Raw genomic sequence first — 17,336 nt, 5'->3', positions numbered from 1 at the left:
TGTTACCCAGGCTGGAGTGCAATGGTGCGATCTCGGCTCACCGCAACCTCCGCCTCCTGGGTTCAGGCAATTCTCCTGCCTCAGCCTCCTGAGTAGCTGGGATTACAGGCACGCACCACCATGCCCAGCTAATTTTTTGTATTTTTAGTAGAGACGGGGTTTCACCATGTTGACCAGGATGGTCTCGATCTCTTGACCTCGTGATCCACCCGCCTCGGCCTCCCAAAGTGCTGGGATTACAGGCTTGAGCCACCGCGCCCGGCCTGAATTCATAATTCTTATCCATTGGTGGTTAGCTGCCTTAGCAGCAGTACTATCTTACAAAGGATTCTAAAGCTTCATTTAGAAGCAACCAGTGTTTAAATGTATGATGCAAAGATAACAAAACTAAAAAAGAATGTGGCTTTACTGGGTATCTTTTTATTGTTACAGAAGGAATTTAAGTATTTAGTCCTGTTCTCTATCCCCTCATGTTACTCTGCTCTAGCTCCCCCATAAAAGAAACCCAGAGCCGGGCGCGGTGGCTCAAGCCTGTAATCCCAGCACTTTGGGAGGCCGAGGCGGGTGGATCACGAGGTCAAGAGATCGAGACCATCCTGGTCAACATGGTGAAACCCCGTCTCTACTAAAAATACAAAACATTAGCTGGGCATGGTGGCCCGTGACTGTAATCCCAGCTACTGAGGAGGCTGAGGCAGGAGAATTGCCTGAACCCAGGAGGCGGAGGTTGCGGTGAGCTGAGATCGCGCCATTGCACTCCAGCCTGGGTAACAAGAGTGAAACTCCATCTCAAAAAAAAAAAAAAGAAACCCAGAAAAACTTCTGGTGGGGAGAAGTACTTCCATTTGCTTTTTCATTCTATCCAGCAACCAGTAAGTGGTATGACTGTTAGAAAAAAAGGCTCTAGGCTAGGCATGGTGAGTAATCCCAGCACTTTGGGAGGTTGAGGGAGGCAAACCATTTGAGGTCAGGAGTTTGAGATTAGCCTGGCCAACACGGCAAAACCCATGTCTATCAGAAAAATACAAAATTTAGCCAGGCATGGTGGCAGGCACCTGTAATCCCAGCTACTAAGTCGGGTAAGGAACAAGAATCGCTTGAACCCAGGAGGCGGAGGCTGCAGTGAGCCAAGATCACGCCACTGCACTCCAGCCTGGGCGACAGAGCGAGACTCCGTCTCAAAAGAAAAAAAAAAAGAAAAACAGACTCTGGAGTCAGAATTGAGTTCAAATCTATGCTCTATGACTTTCTTTGGTTCCTATTTTCCTTATCTTTAAACAGGGAAAATAAAAGTATTCTCACAGTGCTATTATGAAGATTAAATGAGATATCTGTGCTTAGAAGACAACATAACACATACAAATTCGTACTCAATAAACTTCATCTTTTTTATTATTACTATATTTAGCCTATTCTACATTAAAGATGGCTTGCAAGGAGAAAAAAAGGAACTACAACAATACATTTTTTAGGTACTTTTTTTTTTTAAATATAGAGATAGGGTCTCACTATGTTTCCCAGGCTGGTCTTGAACTCCTGGGCTCAATCTTCCCACCTCAGCCTCCCAAAGTGCTGGGATTACAGGCATGAGCCACTGTACCCAGCCAGTATTATTCTTCAATGATAAATGTTTTCTCCTCTCATCATATCCCTATTTTAAATATTTTCAAACACAAACAAATCTCTAGGGCATTTGGCTTAAATTGTTTATGAACAAGTTTCATTCATGGCATTTCCTTAAATATGTACAGACTACTTTCTAGATAAATACATACAGAATATGTTCTAGATAGTCTGTAGATGTTCTTGATCAAATCAAATAAACAAATGGACTATAAAGTTTCATATATAAATATCACCAGGAGTAGTGACTCACACCTGTAATCCCAGCACTTTGGGAGGCCGAGGCAGGTGGATCACCTGAGGCCAGGAGTTTGAGACCAGCCTGGTCAACATGGTGAAACCCCATCTCTACTAAAAATATAAAAATTAGCCGGCATGGTGCCAGGCGCCTATATTCCCAGCTACTTCAGAGGCTGAAGCAGGAGAACTGATTGAAATCCAGAGGCAGAGGTTGCAGTGAGCTACGATTGCGCCACTGCACTCCAACCTCGGCAACAGAGATTCCATTTCAAATAATAATAATAAATGTAATTTTCTATTTTGAGACAGGGTCTCATTATGTTGACAAGACTGGAGCACACTGGCACATAGTTCACTGCAGCTTCGCCCTCCTGGCCTCAAGCAATCCTTCCACCTCAACCTCCCAAGTAGCTCAGACCACAGGCATCTGCCACCACGCCTGGCTAATTTTTTTTATTCCTTATTTTTTGTAGAGATGGGTTCTCATTGTGTCGCTCAGGCTGGTCTCAAATTCCTTGGCTTCCTCCTAAGGTGGGATCCTTCACGTTCTTGAGTGCTGGGATTATAGGCATGTGCCACCACGTCTAACCCTAACTGCAATTTTAACAACAAAAAAAATACTTGGCACACAATAGACACAATATCTACTGAATATATAGACATATATAGAGTATTGTTAAACAAAATAAATTTAAATTATTGGAAAAATCAACTATTTTAAAAGAAAATACATTCAAAGACAAGTGAAAAATTTATTCTCTGTACATTAAAAAATGCCAATATTCAACAAGAATATACTGCTATTAAAATGAAGACAGCAAAACCTTATCTAAGCAAGAACTTTCTTACAGAAAGTACAAAATCACAAGCACCATAAAAAACAACTCTGAGCGGAAGCATGGGGAAGAACAGGAGAGAACGGAGACACAGGGTGGACAGCCTCCAAACCCTATGCAGTCCAATCGGGAGACACCAGTCACATGAGCTACCGAGCACTTGAATGTGGCTACTACAGAAAAACTCAATTTGTAATCGTATTTAATTTTAATTAATTTTAACTTTAAATACTCAAGTCAGTTATTTGAAAACTTGTATGTTTAGAACAACCTGAATAAATGAATCTACTTTTTCTACTGTAAATTTTATGAAATCTAAATACAGAGCAACTATCTCTGCTGAAAATTTAGTGCCCGGTATGATGGTGCACATCTGTCATCCGAGCACTTTGGGAGGCCAAGGCAGGAGCGTTTGAGTCCAGGAGTTTGAGACCAGCCTGGGCAACAAGGCAAAACCCCGTTTCTATTAAAAAAAACAAAAAATTAGCCAAGTGTGTTGGCACACGCCTGCAGTCTTAATTACTTGGGAGGCTGAGGTAGGAGGATCACTAGATCCCAGAAAGTCAAGGTTGCACTGAGCTGTGATCATGCCACTGTAGTTCAGCCAGCAGAAGTGAGACCCTGTTTTTTTGTTTTGTTTTGTTTTGTTTTGTTTGTTTTGTTTTGTTTTGTTTTGTCTTGAGGCAGGGTGGCCTTACTCTGGTCCAGGCTAGAGTGCAGTGGTGCAATCTCAGCTCACTGCAACCTCCCTCCACTTCCTAGGCTGAAGCAATCCTCCCACCTCAGTTTCTGGATTAGCTGGGACCACAGGTGCCCACCACCATGCCTAACTAATTCTTTTATATTTTTAGTAGAATCAGGGTTTCACCATGTTGCCCAGCCTGGTCTCAAACTCCTGGGTTCAAGTGATCTGCCAACCTTAGCTTCCCAAAGTGCTGGTATTAAAAGCGTAAGCTGCCATCCCTGGCTGACTCTGTCTCAAAAAAATGGGGTGGGGGGGAGAAAAAGGTATAGGGAGGGAAGGAAAGAGGGAGAGAGGGGGGAAGAGGGAAAAGAAGGCAGGCAGAGGCAGAGGCAGAGGCACGCAGGCAATTTAGTATCCAAACTAAGATATGCTATAGGTATAAATATAAACCAGATTTCAAAGATATTGTATGGAAAAAATGTAAAATATCTCAGTAATTTTGATATCATTACATGTTGAAATAGGAATGTTTTAGATATGCTGGGTTAAATTAAACATTATTATCATGAATTTCAACACCTGTTTCTTTTTATTTACTTAATACAGCTATTATAAAACTTAAAATTATACATGGCTTGCATTATACTCCTATTGATAACACTGCTCTAAATAGCACATGCTAGCACTAGATTACCTGCCCACTGCTTATCCTTTCTCTTGTCATTCCTAGTAACAGTAACTGCTGTGGATCGCTTAATATATGCCATGCTAAATGCTTTACATGGATTGCTTCATTCAAACCTTCCGAAGTAGTAGGTAAGTTTTATCATTATCCTCATTTCAGACAAGACTAAAAATTAAGCACCACAGAAGGTTATATTATTTGCTTAATGTCACAAAGCAGTACGTAATAGTGCCAGGATTAGAATTCAAACAGTTTGATTTGAAAGTTTACATTCTTAACCAATGAGGCTGTACTATCTTTCACCCAAAATTTATATTCCTGAAATTTATGTTATCTAAAGACACTGCCCCCAAACAAATATTTTTCAGTGGTTCTAAAAGTAATTTTTTTTTCAATAAAATACTAGGGGTAAAAAAAAAAAAAAAAACACAAAAAACAAAGGCTACACAAATTGACTCCAAAAACAAAGACTAGGCTGGAGACAGTAACTCACTCCTGTAATCCCAGCACTTTGTGAGGCCAAGACAGGAGGATCATTTGAGGCCAGAAGTTGGCAACATAGTGAGATCCCATCTCTACAAAAAATAAGAAACATAGGCATGGTGGCGCATTGTCTGTAATGTCAGCTATTTAATACTTGGGATGCTAAAGTGGGAGGATCACTTGAGCCCAGAAGTTTGAGGCTGCAATGTGCTATTCCCATGCCACTGTACTGCAGCCTGCAGAACAATGTAAGACCCTGTCTAAAATATAATAATAAAATGTAAAAAGAACAAAGATTAACCAAAGCTATATGAATTTGACTTCCAAAAATTAGGTATACAGGTTATAAGCACTCTATTTTATCATAATGCAATGCACACTAGCTATATTAAATACATATTCTAAATTATTAGAAATTAGTCATTCGACGACATTTGGTAAAGTAGTTCATCCCTGACCCTACAATATATTACAGGTATTATTTTTTGGCACATATAAACCAAACACAAGTATTTTACATGAATCATCATATTTAATAGCAAAGCAAGCAACGAAGTAAATGTTATTAGTGACATTTCTCAGATGCTGAAAATAAAACTCAAAGAAGTAAATTGCCTAGGCCAGGCACAGTGGTTCATGCCTGTAATCACAGCACTTTAGGAGGTTGAGGTAAACAGACTGCTTGAGTCCAGGAGTTTGAGACCAGCAAGGCAACATGGTGAAACCCCATCTCTACAAAACATTCACCAGGTGTGGTGGCACACACCCGATGTCTTAGCTACTCAGGAGGCTGAGGTGGGAGGATCACTTGAGTCCAGAAGGTGGAGGCTGCAGTGAGCCAAGATCACACTACAGCACTCCAGCCTGGACAACAGATGGAGATCCTGTCCCAGAAAAAAAAAAAAAAAAAAAAAAAATGACAGCATTAACTTCAAAAAACACCATCTTAGCACATACAAAACAATCTTAAGTGTGATTTAAAAGTGCAATTACTCAAGGTCCCTTTTAATTATTTTCTATAGCAATCTTTTGGAAAATCATATTAAACAGAAAAGCTGCCTACTTTAAAAGTGAACTGTATCTTACAGATAAAGACAGATTCAAATCATAAAACAAATTAGAGTTAAGGAGCACTCATCTGTTTTTCCACCATTGTGCTGTAAACCATTACTATCCTCATCATGCAAAGGTCTAGAAATGCTGAATTCTAAACAAACATCTGCCTTTAGAAGAGTCAGGCATTCAAACTGGAGTTTATCAAACCTAGTGGTTACCTTGGAAACTACCTATCACCTCGAACAACTACCTAGCAGATAAGATCATGCAGAAGGCATCTGCTAATTAAATGTATTCTATGCATGGCCTGTCTGTATTAGCATATAATTTCCATCTTCATAAAATTCCTTTGCAGTAAATAGTAAATATTAATCTCATTTTACAGCAAGGCCTAAAAGGCTAAATCATTTTGCAACACTAAGGAAACTGTGGTAGGCAGAATGCATACCTCCTCCCCCAAAAATGACCACATTCAAATCTCTAAAACAAGTAAAAATATTATGTTATTTATCAAGGGGAAATTTAAAGTTGTAGATGGAATTAGAGTTGCTAATTAGTTGACCCTGAAAGGGGGAGATTAGCCTGCATTATCTGGGTGAGCCCAATGTAAACATGAATACTTATAAGTGAAACAGGGAGGCAGGAAAGGTAGTGTCAGAGACAAATTTGAAGACACTAGGCTGCGAAAATAGGCGAGAGACCAGGGGCAAAAGGGGAAGTACAGCCTCTAGAAGCTGGAAAAGGCAAGGAAACCAACTCTCCCTAGAGCCTGCAGAAGAAATGTCCAGTGAGACTCCCATCAGATCTCTAACTTCCAGATTTGTACAAAACTCCTCCCTCTCAGTACACACGTACACACATACGCTTACTCACAACTAACAACTCACACAGTATTTGGTACTTCTAAGTGTTCTGTGTATTAAGAAAAGCAGATATCCAAGTAAAGATATATATTAAATAAGAGGCAGAATAGCATTAATATTAGTAAGAGCTCTGGTTTGGAGTAGTGTAGGTTTAAATCCTCGCTATGCCACTTACTAGTGGCATGACCTTAGGTAAGTTACATAATCTCTCTGCCTTAGTTTTTCATCTGTAAAATAAAAATATCTGTATGTACCTCTCAGGATATTTAGAGAATTAAAATTTTAAATGGGCCAGGCACAGTGACTCACACCTATAATCCCAGCAATTTGGGAAGACAAGGCAGGAGGATCACTTGAACCTGGGAGTTCAAGACCAGCCTAGGCAACATAGTAAGACCTTGCCTCTACGAAAAAAGTTAGAAATTAGCCAGGCATGGTGGTGGGCACATGTAGTCCCAGCTACTTAGGAGTCTAAGGTGGGAGGATCACCCAGGCTCAGAAGGTCAAGGTTACAGTGAGCCATGATCACACTACTACATTCTTGCCCAGGCAACAGAGCAAGAAATTACCTTCAAATAAGAAAAATAATAAAGAAAATAAGAAAAATGTAAAAAAAAGACTGACACATAGTAAATACTAAATAAGCAGTGGCAAAATTATCAAATGATAATAACAAAAACAATGATGATAATAATTATGGCATAAAGAACATGATGACCAGGACAGAGGCTGGTGTGATAAATATTTTAATACTATTTCAGAACACAAGACTGAGGACAGTTTGAGATAAATGAGATGTTACTTTAGCAATAAAAGATAAATTCAGCAATTACATGCCTACAAAAAATAGGATTGTTCTAATTACTAAAGTATATAAGGATTAACTATTCTTTATTACCACAGATTTAACAATATATCATATCAAAGCATCTTTTTTTTTTTTTTTTTTTTTTTTTTCTTTTTTTTGAGATGCAGTGTTGCTCTGTCACCAGGCTGGAGTGCAGTGGCGTAATCTCAGCTCACTGCAACCCCTGCCTCCTCGGTTCAAGTGATTCTCTTGCCTCAGCCTCCCGAGTAGCTGGGACTACAGGCACGTACCACCACACCCAGCTAATTTTTGTATTTTTAGGAGACAAGGTTTCAACACATTGGCCAGGCTGGTTTTGAACACCTGACCTCAAGTGATCTGCCTGCCTCAACCTTTCAAAGTGCTGGGATTACAAGTGTGAGCCACCATGCCCGGCTGCATCTGTTTTAATATTCCAAATGTGAATACATAATTTTAGCGTTCTGTGTGATCCCTTAAATAAAATCCTGTTGTTGTTTTTTTTTTTTTAAAGACAGTCTCTCCCTCTGTTGCTTAGGCTGGAGTGCAGTGGCATGACCTTGGCTCACTACAACCTTCTCCTCCTGGGTTCAAGTGATTCTCATGCCTCAGCTTCCTGAACAGCTGGGATTTCAGTTGCGCACCACCACGACTGGCTAATTTTTTTGTATATTTGATAGAGACGAGGTTTTGCCATGTTGGGCAGGCTGGTGTCAAACTCCTGGCCACAAGTGATCTGCTCGCCTCAGCCTCCCAAAATACTGGGATTACAGGCATTAGACACCGTACCATGCCAAATAAAATCTTTTTACAACAGTTGTAAATTACTTGAACCCTCCTTTACTACCTCCATCAATGGAGAAAGACTTTAAGATTGGAATGTTTTTCGAGTGTGAGAGAAAAAATCTGCACATAGAAATTATAGAGAAAAAAATTATAATGGGATTAAACAAAATTAAGTCCATAGAAGTAAACAGAAAATGTCTGGTTGGGTGTAGTGGCTGACATCTGTAATCCCAGTGCTTTGGGAGGCAAAGGAGGGAGAGTCACTTGAGACCAGGAGTTCAAGACCAACATGGGAACATAGTGAGGCCATATCATTACGAAAAAATAAAAAACTTAGCTGAGTGTGGTGCTACATGCCTGTATTCCTAGCTACTCAAGAGGTGTACTGATCTTCCTACTGGGGTGGGAAGATCCCTTGAGCCCAAGAGTTCATGGCTACAGTTATCTATGATCACACTGCTATACTTCAGTCTAAGTGACAGACCTAGACCCTCTTTACAAAAAAAAAGAAAATGTTTCAAATGGACTAAGTAAACTTGTAAATTAAAAGAAGACAGTCTATCCTTAAGATTCTTTAAAAAAAAAAAAAAAAAAAAGAGAGATAGACAAAGAAGCTACCCAGATTGTAAAAACTTTTTTGAGGGCTGGGCACGGTGGCTCATGCCTGTAATCCCAGCACTTTGGGAAGCTGAGGTGAGTGGATCAACTGATGTTGGGAGTTCAAGACCTGCCTGATCAACATGGTGAAACCCTGTCTCTACTGAAAATACAAAAATTAGCTGGATGTGGTGGTGGGCGCCTGTAATCCCAGCTACTGGGGAGGCTGAGGCGGGAGAATCACTAGAACCCAGGAGGCAGAGGTTGCAGTGAGCTGAGATCGTGCCAGCTTGGGGGTACAGGGTGAGACTCCATCACCAAAAAAAAAAAAAAAAAAAAAAAAGACTTTTTTGAGCTAGATAATATTCTGTGTTGTCACTTGACAGAAGAGATACGGTCTAAACTCAAGGGGTCAAATGACCTTTCAAAGTCTCTTCAAGTTATATGGGCCATAGTGTTTCAAACTCAAAATTACTTAGGGCAATACAACGAGAGGATTCATTTTTCTCCTACTTAAAAATATTAACTCTTCAAAGCTTTGTACAAAGCCTCTAATTTTCTAATTTATAATACTAATTTTCTTTTCTTTTAGAAACAGTCTTGCTCTATTGCCCAAGCTAGAATCCAGTGGTGCAATCACGGCTCACTGTAGCCTAGAGCTCCTGGGCTCCAGCGATCCTCCTGTCTCAGCCTCCCAAGTAGCTGGAACTACAGGTACACGCCGTATGTCCAGCTTGACACTAATTTTCATGCTAGCAAAGGTTCTTCCAGAATAACTAAGTCCACTATAGTTCATTTTTATGTTTTTTCATATGATTTCTTCTAAATTTTCTTTTTTTTTTAGAGGGTGACAGAGCGCAGTTGCCCTATCTTGGCTCACTGTTACCTCCTCCTCCCGGATTCAGGCAATTCTCCTGTCTCAGCCTCCAGAGTAGCTGGGACCACAGGCACATGCTACCATGCACAGCTAATTTTAGTATTTTTGGTAGAGACAGGGTTTAGCCACACCAGCCAGGCTAGTCACGAACTCCTCACTGCAAGTGATCCGCCCACCTCAGCCTCCCAAAGTGCTGGGATTACAAGCGTGAGCCACTGTGCCCAGCCTGATTTCTTCTAATTTTTAAGAGAACAGGGAAATTTACATAAAAATGTTTCCTACCATGATACGAGTAAATTCTAACTTTAAAACTGTTTTCAGGCCGGGCGCGGTGGCTCAAGCCTGTAATCCCAGCACTTTGGGAGGCCGAGACGGGTGGATCACGAGGTCAAGAGATCGAGACCATCCTGGTCAACATGGTGAAACCCCGTCTCTACTAAAAATACAAAAAATTAGCTGGGCATGGTGGTGCGTGCCTGTAATCCCAGCTACTCAGGAGGCTGAGGCAGGAGAATTGCCTGAACCCAGGAGGCGGAGGTTGCGGTGAGCCGAGATCGCGCCATTGCACTCCAGCCTGGGTAACATGAGTGAAATGCCGTCTCAAAAAAAAAAAAAAAAAAAAAAACTGTTTTCAACAAAGGAAGTAGACAAAAGGTTTGTAAACTACACTCACTATTCAATAAAGCCATCAAAAAGTCACTAAATGGCAACAACTTTATTACTTGTTTGTAATAACCAGTAGAGAGGCAGCATGGTTCAGTTTACTTAACAAAAGAACAGGCTCTGTGATCAGTGTGCACCTATGGGCAAATCACTCAACATCTTTACATCTGCTTCTTCAACCATAAAAAAGGAAAATGCTGCTGACCTGCCTCCAAGGGATGTTATTAGATATAACTAATGACTAGGGAACTTTAAAAACATATGGCTGGGCGGGGTAGCTCCACGCCTGTAATCCCAGCACTTTGGGAGGTCCAGGCAGGCAGATTACAAGGTCAGGAGTTGGAGATCAGCCTGACCAACATGATGAAACCCCATCTCAACGAAAAATACAAAAATTAGCCGAGCGGGGTGGCATGTGCCTGTAATCCCAGCTACTCGGGAAGCTGAGGCAGGAGAATCGCTTAAGCCTGGGAGGTGGAGGTTGCAGTGGGCTGAGATCATGCCACTGCACTCCAGCTTGGATGACAGAGCAAGATTCTGTCTAAAAAAACAAAACAAACCATAATGTGCCATATAACTGTAGTGTTAAAGAACTCCTTATAAACTATATATTCTGGCTTTGAGCATCTGCTGGGGACATTTCCTATAGTGATCCATCCCAAAATTAACCTGTTTTTTATTTTGTTTTTACTTAAAACAGGTCTTGCTCTGTCACTCAGGCTAGAGTACAGTGGCTGCAATCAAAGCTCCACTGCAGCCTTGACATCCTGGGTTCAAGCATCCTCCCAGCCTCAGATTTCTGAGTAGCTAGAACTAGTCACAGTCCACCACTCCTGGCTTTTTTTTTTTTTTTTTTTTTGAGACAGCGTTAGCTCTTGTTGCCCAGGCTGGAATACAATGGCATGATCTTGGCTCATTGCAACCTCTGCCTCCTGGGTTCAAGCAATTCTCCTGCCTCAGCCTCCCAAGTAGCTGGGATTATAGGCATGCACCGCCATGCCCAGCTAATTTTGTATTTTCAGTAGAGACAGGGTTTCTCTGTGTTGGTCAGGCTGGTCGCCAACTCCTGACCTCAGGTAATCTGCCCACCTCGGCCTCCCAAAGTGCTGAGATCACAGGCATGAGCCACCGTGCCCGGCCATCCTGGCTGTTCTTAAATATTTTTGTAGTGACAGGGTTTTGCCACATTGTCCATGCTGGTCTCAAACTCCTGGGTTCAAGTAATCCGCCCATCTCAGCCTACCAAAGTGCTAGGATTACAAGTGTAAGCCACCGCACCCAGCCCTAAAAATTAACCTGCATAATCAATGCTACTAGGGATCCCAAAGAATAGCATAAGCTTTTTTAGAACCAGCCCTATAGCACAGGGATGCTCCCTCACTAATCCTCATAGATTACCACTTAGCAACAATGTGATGCAATGATATTTAGTAGTTGACAGCTGCAGTAATTCATAGGGCAAGAGTTCAAGACCAGCCTGGGCAACATGGTGAGACCCCCATCTCTATTATAGCACTAAAAAATCAGCCGATGGTGACCCATGCCTGTAATCCCAGCTACTTGGGAGGCTAAGGTGGGAGGACTGCTTGAGCCCAGGAGGTCAAGGCTATAGTGAGCCATGATCGTACCACGCACTCTAGCCTGGGTGATAGAGCAAGACCCTATCTCAAAACAACAACAATAATAATAATAGTTATTCACAGGACTATGAGAAGCTTTGTATATATAATAGGTATTGGGACCATTTGCCACCTACTAGTACTAGGCATCCAAGTAAGTTAAAAATACTTACTGAAGGCCAGGCACAGTGGCTTACACCTATAATCCCAACACTTTGGGTGGGCGAGGCAGGTGGATCACTTGAGGTCAGGAGTTCAAGACCAGCTTGGACAACATGGCAAAAACCTGTCTCTACTAAACATGCAAAAATTAGCTGGGCATGATCGAACCTGACTGTAGCCCCAGCTACTTGGGAGGCAGAGTCGTAAGAATCTCTTGAACCCAGGTGGCAGAGGTTGCAATTAGCTGAGATCGCGCCACTGCACTCTGCCTGGGCAACAGAGCAAGACTCTGTCTCCAAAAAAAAAAAAACCCTACTGAATGCTAAACACTGCTACATACCTGCAAAACTTAAAAAAACATACTGGTGCCCTACATAAATCATTCGGTTGTAGAAAAAATAACATATTGAATGCAAATAAAATCTTACTAAAGCCATCAAAAAGAATGACAGAAACTTGAATAATATGTACTGTTATAGAGGAAAGTAAGAAAATTATGGGACGGGCGCAGTGGTTCACGCCTATAAACCCAACACTTTTGGAGGCTGAGGGGGGCAGATCATGAGGTCAAGAGATCGAGATCCTGGCCAACATGGTGAAACCCTGTAGCTACTAAAAATACAAAAATGAGATGGGCGTGGTGGCAGGCACCTGCTGTAGTCCCAGCTACTCAGGAGGCTATTCAAGAGAATCGCTTGAACCCAGGAGGCAGAGGTTTCAGCGAGCCGAGATCACACCACTGCACTCCAGCCTGGCAACAGAGTGAGGCTTCATCTTAAAAAAAAAAAAAAAAAAAAAAGAAAGAAAAGAAAGTTCTAAACAATATGCACACTATAAGCCCGCTTGAATAGAGTCAAACCTAACAAAATTAATAAATACTCATGTCAAATTCATATACGCAAAGAAAAAAAGGTATGGAAGAATATACCCCAAAACTGTTGAAGCAAGTTACCAACAGGAAGACTTTATTGTTCATTGCATACTACTGTGTAATTTTTAATGTTTAGAGAAAATCTTTATTGCTTTCATAATAAAATTTTATTTTATTTTTTTTGAGACGGAGTCTTGCTCTGTAGCTCAGGCTAGAGTGCCGTGGCACGATCTCCGCTCACTGCAACCTCTGCCTCCCAGGTTCAAGCAATGCTCCTGCCTCAGTCTTCCAAGTAGCTAGGATTACAGGCGCCCACCACCATGCCCAGCTAATTTTTTGCATTTCTAGTAAAGACAGGATTTCACTGTGTTAGCCAGATGCTCTCGATTTCCTGACCTCATGACCCGCCCGCCCTGGCCTCCCAAAGTGCTGGGATTATAGGCATGAGCCACCACACCCAGCCAAAAAATGTCTTTAATTTTGCTAGTAGTAGAACTAGTTTAGAAAAATATTTCTCCAAGTTAGAGCAAAGCACAAATAGGTGACTTACTAAATGTCAAAAGCTCTGACTTGCTTTAAAAAAAAAAAAAACACAAAAAAACACTTTCAGCAAAGAATATTAAGATTTAAAAAATATAAATGGGGCTGGCCATATGGCCTCACACCTGGAAGACCAGCACTTTGAAAGGCCAAGGCAGACAATCACCTGAGCTCAGGAGTTTGAGGCCACCCTGGGCAACATGATGAAACCCCATCTGTACTAAAATACAAAAAATTAGCCAAGCATGGTGGCACATGCCTGTAGTCCCAGCTACTCAGGAGGCTGAGGCACAAGAATTGCTTGAACCCAGGAGGCGGAGGAGCTGAGACTGCACCACTGCACTACAGCCTGGGAGGCAGAGTAAGACTCTGTTTCAAAAAAAAAAAAAAGAAATGAGTTCTTTGATGAGGTATCCTTATCAAGATAAAACTGGAAATACAAAAACTTGAATTTTTGACATAGAGTCTCATTCTGTCACCTAGGCTAGGGTGCAGTGGCACGATCTCAGCTCACTGCAATTTCCGCTTCCCAGGTTCAAGAGATTCTCCTGCTGCAGCCTCCCCAACAGGTGCACACTGTCATACCTAGCTAATTTTGTATTTTTAGTAGAGACGGGGTTTCACCATGTTGGCCAGGCGGGTCTAGAACTCCTGATCTCAAGTGATCCACCTGCCTCAGCCTCCAAAGTGCAGGGATTAAAGATGTGAGCCACCGTGCCTACCTAAATTGAATTTTTTTTTAAATTCTGAAATAGGCATAAGCCAAGCTGCTTGACTTAACTTTGACAGCAATAGTGGCTCCTCTGTCTTCAGGCAGGCTGAGCAGGACTCCCACACCCATTCACCTTATACCGCTAGGCTGTCCATGGTAGATCAGCTTCAGGTGACTGACTACACCACATCAGAAGAGTGTTCTTATCAAGAAAAGAAAAAAAATTTTGCTGTACATAAGCAAGGCTATATAGGTAGATGCTTACCCAGAAAATAAGTATCTCCAGGCCAGGCGCAGTGGCCACGCCTGTAATCCCAGCACTTTTGGAGACCGCAGAGGGCGGATCATGAGGTCAGGAGTTGGAGACCAGCCTGACCAACATGGTGAAACCCCGTCTCTACTAAAAACACAAAAAGTAGCTGGGTGTGGTGGCACACAACTGTAATGCCAGCTACTCGGAAGGCTGAGGCAGGAGAATAGCTTGAACCTGGGAGGCGAAGTTGCAGCGGGCCTAGATTGCGCCACTGTACTCCAGCCTGGGCAACAGAGTGAGACTCCATCTCAAAAATAAAAATAAATAATAATAATAATAATAATTTTAAAAGTAATAATAATAATTTAAAAAGTATCTCCAGTGGTCCACCTACTCCAATAACAACTCTCTAGGCTTGGAAGTAAAATTTACTTTTCCCTTAAAAGGAAAGACGGCAGCAAATTAGGAGAGAGGGGGGATCATGTTTACTAAGAGAAGCTTGTGCATCAGTAAGTACTAGGAAAATAAAGGTTAGAAATGAGAGCAAAGAGTTCTTGCAATAAAGAAATCTGCTTTTCACCTTCCACTAAACATTCTGTTTCTAAGGATTTCAAAAGGACAAACATAACAGATTTAAGTCTTTTTTTTTTTTTAACCAAGACTATGTTGGGGTTTATTCAGAGATTTAAGTCTTAATCACAAAATTGCAACTTCAAAATTAACTTTTAAAAGACTAGAGTCACTCTATCTCCCTGAAAGCCTACTTAAACTCACAAGAATCTACACATTCTTTCTATTGAACAAATAATAACAGCTACAATGTACTGAGAACTTACTATGTAGTAAATCCTATTATATTTAGTCACCCCAAACAACCCCATGAGGTAAGTACTGTAAGCATTCCATATTAGATGAGGACATCAGTCTTCTTAGAAAGTTTAAGAAAAACTCCCACAATCTGGTGAGCAGAAGTGGCAATTCAATCCCAAGTAGTCTTGATTTTAAAAGAATCCTTACTCTATCAGATTATTAAAAAAAGAAAAAAAAGACAGGCTTCTACTAATAATATAATTGCCATGTACTAATTGCTCAGAACTATGCCAAGAACAGTGCAAAGCATTTTAAATATGGTATTTCATTTTATATTTACAAAACGTCACAAGGTAGCTATTATTCTTATTTTACAAAAAATGAAACTGATGTTTACTTTCATTTCAAAAACAGTAACTTTACCCAAACCTCCGCAGCCAAGTAAAGGACAGAGAGAGGACTGGAAATAAGAGCACTGACTTTCCAAGCCATATGCTCTTAATCATGAAGCTACAATGTTTATTGGGCACTTTGACTAAACAAAGAGTTTTCATAGTCATATTCAAGCAGTATATTAAGAAAGAGGACAAGTATATTTACCAAGAAAAGCTTCTGCATCACTAAGTAGCAGAAAAAGAAAGGTTAGAAACAAGAGCAAATTTCCTGGAACAAAGAAATCTGGTTTACACCTAAATATAATTTACATACAAATTATCTTAAATGACACATAATTTAATATGCATAACATTTTACTATCAGTAAAATATATTTATAAATACACATTTATATATATTTCAGTATACACATTATTTTGACTATCAATACAAAGTAAATCCTTTCTTTAAATGCTATTTGCTCAAAGGTTTTAGTTTATAGTCTTCATTTCTGCTACTGAAGTAAGTGCACTGTTAAAGTATGATGTTCAATTAAAGTTATCAATGACTATGTTCTCATAAGCAAGTATGACCTGAAATCAAGAGGTTATCAATTAGCAGACAGCATTAATATAACCTTTATATAGGATTTCAGATATTCTAGAGTTAAGTCACATTGCCAAAAATTTATCTATAAACTAGGGGAAAATGGCTAAAATGAGAAAAGTCTACATACGCGCGCGCACGCGCGTGCGTGCCTGCGTGTGAGTGTAATATATAAAGTATCTGTCCCATTGTCCAGGCCAGGCTTGGTGGCTCACATCTGTAATCCCAACATTTTGGGAGGTCAAGGTGGGAGGATCACCTGAGCTCAAGAGTTCAAGACCAGCCTGGGCAAGATAGGGAGACCTGTCTCTACCAAAAATACAAAAACAATTTAGCAACGCATGCTGGTGTGCACTTGTGGTCTCAGCTACTTGAAAGGCTGAGGTGGGAGAATCACTTGAGCCCAGGAGTTGGAGGCTGCAGTGAGCTATGATGGTTCCACTGCGCTCCAACCTGGGCTGCAGAGCCAGACTCTATCTTCAAAAGAATAAAATATCTGCCCCACTGTACAAGATACAGTATAAGTAATCTGATACATTTTAATAGTATAAACCTATATGCCAAATTATTATTCTCTTAACTGATGAGAGGTAAATTTGTAACTTAAAAATGATATATCCTAATTTCTTCCCTATAAATCAGCAATAATGGCCCAGAGAATTAGCTTCTTCTACCACCTTACTATCAACACTAACATTAATCTGGAAAAACAATGACATTGGTTACAGGGATGCTGAATTCTATACTTATGTTTAACTGTATCCTAAAGCTAAGTATATCTGGTTATTCATAGATACTATCCTTGCCTTAGATAATCCCATTAGGGTAAATAGCTGAATATGCAAAAGGTAAGAGTAAGCATATATTAACATTTGTAATAAATAGTTTCATAAATAATATCCAATGTGCCATGGCGGCGTTCACTTACAATTCCAGCTACTAGACAGGCTGAGGCAGAAGAATCAAGCCTAGGAGTTCGAGACCAGCCTATGCAACATACCAAGACTCGGATCTCATAAATTAATTTAACAATACCCAATTTGCTAAAAACTATAATCCAGATCCCCAGGGTAACCTTAGAAAATTATTTTATGAAATGTTTCCATACATCAAAGGCTAGTTATACATAAAAAAAAAAAAAAAAAATTTTTTTTTTTTTTTTTTTTTTG

At 40.6% G+C, this 17,336-nt stretch overlaps 1 protein-coding gene and 2 long non-coding RNA genes across 9 annotated transcripts in view; 1 reads left to right on the top strand and 2 right to left on the bottom strand.

Moving 5' to 3' along the window:
* ARID4B (AT-rich interaction domain 4B) overlaps positions 1–17,336 on the bottom strand; it is a 174,087-nt gene that overhangs the window by 143,769 nt on the left and 12,982 nt on the right. The gene's annotated exons all lie outside the window — the stretch shown is intronic.
* LOC116526053 lies at positions 1,899–3,849 on the top strand. Its single transcript, XR_004257945.1, has 3 exons — positions 1,899–1,911; positions 2,066–2,073; positions 3,762–3,849. It is a non-coding gene; the product is annotated as an uncharacterized LOC116526053 (long non-coding RNA).
* LOC116526052 lies at positions 8,966–10,584 on the bottom strand. The gene is made up of 2 exons (XR_004257944.1): positions 10,184–10,584; positions 8,966–9,868 (listed from the first exon to the last, which is right to left on the bottom strand). It is a non-coding gene; the product is annotated as an uncharacterized LOC116526052 (long non-coding RNA).

Source organism: Sapajus apella, unplaced genomic scaffold (assembly GCF_009761245.1).
Source record: "Sapajus apella isolate SASKATOON/1434 unplaced genomic scaffold, GSC_monkey_1.0 scaffold49, whole genome shotgun sequence".
NCBI lineage: Eukaryota > Metazoa > Chordata > Mammalia > Primates > Cebidae > Sapajus > Sapajus apella.
Note: the sequence above shows the minus strand (reverse complement) of the source record. Positions and strands in the feature narration are given on the sequence as shown.